Source organism: Cervus canadensis, chromosome 9 (genome assembly GCF_019320065.1).
Source record: "Cervus canadensis isolate Bull #8, Minnesota chromosome 9, ASM1932006v1, whole genome shotgun sequence".
Taxonomy (NCBI): domain Eukaryota; kingdom Metazoa; phylum Chordata; class Mammalia; order Artiodactyla; family Cervidae; genus Cervus; species Cervus canadensis.
The window spans coordinates 53,387,407-53,392,800 of record NC_057394.1 but is presented as its reverse complement, the minus strand read 5'-3'; the positions used below and the strand labels follow the sequence as shown (position 1 = coordinate 53,392,800).

The following is a 5,394-nucleotide window of genomic DNA, read 5'->3' as shown; positions in this document are numbered from 1 at the left end:
TAAGTTTAGGTATTTTGAGTAAGCAAATTAAAAACAAATGTTTAAAGTAACAGAGCAGTTCCAAAGACCTTATTCTGTGGTGCTTAAAATAGAGAAATAAAGCCGAAAGGTCTTTGACCTTGTGATAAGGGAAAGATAAAAACCTTAAGAGTTTTAGAAGGCTACAAACCAAGTGTCAATGACCTGAGAGCATGAGATGGAAGGGATATTAGTATTTTACATGTATGAGGTAGAAAGATACTGGCCCTCAGGATATGGCTATGAAAAGTCAAGGGCTACAAGGATGAAAATTACTGGAATTGAATGGATCAAATTACTTTTTTTTTTTTTCATTGAAGTATAGTTGATTTACAAAATTGCATTATTTACATGTGCACAACAAAGTTATTCATATATGTTTTTTCTAATTGTTTTCCATTATAGGTTATTATAAGATATTAAATATAGTTCCCTGTGCTATAGTAGGACTTCCCAGGTGATGTAGTGGTTAAGAATCCACCTGCCAATGCAGGAGTTACAAGACATGTGGGTTTAATCCCTGGGTTGGGAACATCCCCCGGAAGTAGGAAATGCCAACCTGCTACAGTGTTCTTGCCTGGAAAATTCCACAGACAGAGGAACCTGGTGGGTTATAGTCCATGGGGTCTCAAAGAGTCAGACACAACTGAACGACTGTGCACATGTACTATAGTAAATATTTGCTTAGGATCAAAGTACTTTCTAAGCTAATATGTAAGAGAGATCCTCCACATAGGTTATTAAATGGACCAAATGTTGGCACATATCTTGAAATAGAAAAGACATTAATAAGCTAGATGCAAAATATGCAAGGAAACAGCCCTTCCTGGCTAGCCCAATTTTCATAGGGCAGGCTCAGTGGGGAGGAGACAAAATATATAAAAACAGGAAGCTAAGGTAGACTGAGGTCTCTTTGGGATCAGCCCACCCTCATGCCTCTATGGTGTGCTATCCTTTCTTTGCCAAATAAACCTCTGAGCTGTAACAGATCTGTAATACTGGTCCGCCCTTTCAAAACTTTGCTGTGGCAAGACAGAACGGAGAAAATTACACACACTCCTGACACGAGCGTCAGGGTCTTTTCCAAGGAGTCAGTTCTTCACATCAAGTGGCCAAAGTATTGGAGCTTCAGCTTCAGCATCAGTGCTTCAAGTGCATACTCAGGACTGATTTCCTTTAGGATTTACTGATCTGATTTCCTTGTTGTCCAAGGACTCTCTCAAGAGTCTTCTCCAATGCCATAATTCAAAAGCACCAATTTTTGGTGCTATTTTCTTTATGGTCCAACTCTCATATCCATATGTGACTACTGGAAAAACCATAGCTTTAACTATACTGACCTTTGTCAGCAAAATAATGTCTCAGTTAAAGACATTAAAGTATAGCTGGCAGTGTAATCTAAGAGCTTGAGATTCAGACAGTGGTATAACTGAGAATACAACTCAAGGAATAGGACAGATACTGAAAAGAAAAACTCTACTTATCCTAAAAGAGTCATTTGCCTTGAGGATAAGACAAACTGCACAAAAACTAAATGTAACTTCCTTACAATTAAATTTCAATTTGTATTTGCTTACTTTTCATTCAAAATTTTAATGTATACATTTTGTATAAGCCCATGGGTTATTTACCATGGATGTCTAGATGATTAAGAAATGTCTATATAATTGAGGAGTTAGCAAAATACTAGAAACTCATAGTTTATCAGATCTCATAAATGGAAAAGTGTTTATTCATATGTTAATTAATAAACACAAAATCTATTATTATCTTTACCCATAATTTGCAGTAACTGTTTACTTAGAATCTGCTAATGGCACTCATTGCTTTATGAAGTGGGATCAAACCTTCTTTCTCTTAAAAGGGGATAATAACTTATTTGTAAGTAAAATGAAAGAGTAATATGACATGTCATGTAAATGATAAAGATAACATGTGTTTCAGGAGCTTGCAAAGGGGAATTGAACCATGTTATCTCATTTCCTATAAGCTTTTAAGAGTGCTTTCTTAATAATCACCTTTCACTTATTGTTTTGATAAAAAGGAAAGTTAAATACATTCTAGAGGGATTTTTATAAAATGTCTGAGGACAACCTAGAGGGTATTATAGAAAGCAGATCATTCTCTGAAGTTTCTCATTCCCTGCTGAATTTGCCCAAGGGAGTAAAGATAATTATGATGATGAGATGTATCATTATTATTGTAATTTATTGAGTGTTAATGGTACAGTCAACACAGTAGTAAATAACAAAAATGAAATGATCATCCCAGCTTCAGGACAGAGGCACAGCATAAACACAGATATAGAAAGGCAGGGCAAGCCCAACACTCAAAGGCGTTTTGGAAAAACTAAGCATAGAATAAATCATTTAAGCTGACCTAATAAGTATGTGGGAGAAGGCAATGGCACCCCACTCCAGTACTCTTGCCTGGCAAATCCCATGGCTGGAGGAGCCTGGTAGGCTGCCGTCCATGGGGTCGCTAAGAATCAGACACGACTGAGCGACTTCACTTTCACTTTTCACTTTCATGCATTGGAGAAGGAAATGGCAACCCCCTCCAGTGTTCTTGCCTGGAGAATCCCAGGGATGGGGGAGCCTGGTGGGCTGCCGTCTGTGGGGTCGCACAGAGTCGGACATGACCGAAGTGACTTAGCTTAGCATGGCAACAAGTATGTGAGACTTAAGAGAAAACACAGGGAAAGATTAGTGGTTAATGAAAAAATAGATAGCACTTCAATATTGTGAAATAGTATTAGGTCAAATCAACCGGACTTTGGAATACTGTCATAATTTCAAATATGCAGTTCATTCTCATATAAGATCTCACATGATGCATCCTAGGCTTTGATTTGAAATTTATGGTTACCACTATGAAAATGAGCCATATTACATATTAAACAACTCAGAAGTCCTCAGTGAGGTTGCAGGAAACTTTTAACAATAAGTTAATAATATGGAAGAGGTGGGACATATGAGTGCTATGAAAACAAGAGGACTTAACCAAGTCTCGAAGGGCTGCAGAGATATGGTGTTGTAAACCTGACTTGTAGACTGGGGTAGAAAGAAGAAACCTGCCCAGAGAGAAAGAGAATGAAAAATAGAAAAAGAGTGGAAAAAAAGGTAGCAAAAGTAGTGAGAATGGAGAGTGGGAACTACCTGGTATATAAAGGCTTTTTTCACTTTTGTCTCAGTCTTCTTCTGAGGATTTGAAAAATTCTATCTTTATCTTGATTAGATAGCCTAGTACCTTATGACAAATTCATTTTGTTTGTTTACGGATTCTATTAAGGTATAAGCAAAGAAACTTCTTCCTTGGTAATGTTGATATCCACTGATAACCAGAAAGCAGTTAATGTCTGCAAAATTCATAATATTCAAGAAAGGAAAATGATAGTAAGTGTGGTGCAGTGAGCAAGGATAGTGACCTATTAAAGCAGTCTAAAAAAATAGTTAATATTATAAGTTGTTGCATTTTAAAATGTGAGATGCCATTAAGAATATGAGCATAAAAAGAAAATAAAGAAAGAGGACTTCCCTGGTGGCTCAGATGGTAAAGCGTCTGCCTACAATGCAGGAGACCCAGGTTCGATCCCTGTGTTGGGAAGATCTTCTGGAGAAGGAAATGACAACCATTTATGGGAATATGAGCATAGTACTCATCTAATTCTACCATGAAAGTAATTGGGTCAGTTCCTTGAATTTTAGTAGATGGGGGTATTGCATAGCAAAATGTTAGTATAATTTTTAATGTATTACTTTGGGAGCAGCAGAAATTAAATGACAAAAATCTTTAAAAAATGTGATAGATATGAAAACCTGGGATAATTTTTCATACTTTTTTTTGAGAATTTACTGTTTCTACCTAATCTCTGTGTGTATAAAACTGATTCATTTTAGGATGTAACTTAAAAAATCTTGTATCATTATTTTTTAAATTATTTCAACTAAAATATTTCTTTTGTGATGTCATAAAAATTTATTACCATAGAGTTGTTTTCTTTTATTAATCTAGCTTTTGGTGTTTTATCTAAAAAATGAACAAAAAGATAACAATACTATAAAACAAAACTATCACCAAGATCAAGTTTACAACGTTTTTCTCCTACAGTTTCTTCTAGGAGTTTTATAGTTTGCATTTCACATTTAGATCTACAAACCATCTTGAATTAATTAATTAATTTAGTTTTAGGGCAGTGACCCTGCTGTGATGTACCACTATATGTCAAATTCATTTCATGGATCTTTGGCAGAACTAGAACTTATGTAAGAATGTCAAAGTAAAAATCATATGAGGTAAATTTAATTAAGCATGCAAAGAAGACTTTGTTCAATACCATTGTGATCAGTCAGAAATCCATCGTAATTCCACTCTGCTGAGACTTTTTAAGAACTAAAAGAGTTTTTAAGAATTGAGGTGGGAGTGGGGTTGTAGATCATCTTTGTTTGCTGACTGATTATACCCAGAAGATAAATGAATTTTCTTGAATCTTTATGACAGAATGTAGTTTTACAACTTGGAGTGAGGTATTCTTATAAATTAGGCTTTCCCCTATCAGAATCAGGATTAGAAACAGGGAGGCTACCTTCCTTGCTGGTTATATTTCAAAGAATGGCCCCCAGGTCCTTAAAAAACACATTCTTGTGTTATAAAACTGACAAGAAGTATTTTAGAGTATCTCAAACTGACAGAGGAAAAATTCACAGTTATAAATTTTCTAAATTAAATAATCTAAAAAGAGTATAATCAGGGACCTAAAGTCTGGGGAAAGCCTATTTAAAGTTTATTTAAACTGAGAAGAATGGTATGGCTTTCTTCATCAAGGACAATATCAACTATTGCTGTTTTAAGAGATTAGTACATTAAAGTGTTAGTTCATGTTTTTTTTTTTTTTTTTTCCAAAAACACTAACCTAAATAGGCTAATATTTCATTATGATTTCTTTTTCCAATCATTCCTAGAAGGGAGCAGAGTTTCTAAAATACTTGTGATATCATTTCAATTGATAAAACTCCATACTTTTAAGTTGTAAGAAAGCTTTTTTATTTTTTTTTTCTAGAAAGCCACTGATATTTGATAACTCTTAGTCCTCAAGTCTAACATACAGAACTAGTGACTCCATATTGTAAGAAACATAGAATTTAGGGTATTGTACTAATACATGTCATTAGGTATATCTATAATTTCCACATTTTACATATTTTGAGTTTTCTTTTCCATGCAACTCTCATGAAGGATGCATTTGGACTCTGAGATTTGAGTACAATGTCATCAATTAATAATGAACTATCTCATATCATAATAATATACTGCTTTTTCAATTGAGGTGTAATTGACATAAAACATTATTTTAGCTTCAGATGTACAAAATGGTAA

The 5,394-nt window shown here is 34.6% G+C and overlaps 1 non-coding gene across 1 annotated transcript; it reads left to right on the top strand.

Moving 5' to 3' along the window:
* The first annotated feature begins 3,552 nt into the window (after positions 1 to 3,552).
* On the top strand, positions 3,553 to 3,625 carry TRNAC-ACA. Its single transcript has one exon. It is a non-coding gene; the product is annotated as a tRNA-Cys (tRNA).
* The last annotated feature ends 1,769 nt before the right edge of the window (positions 3,626 to 5,394 follow it).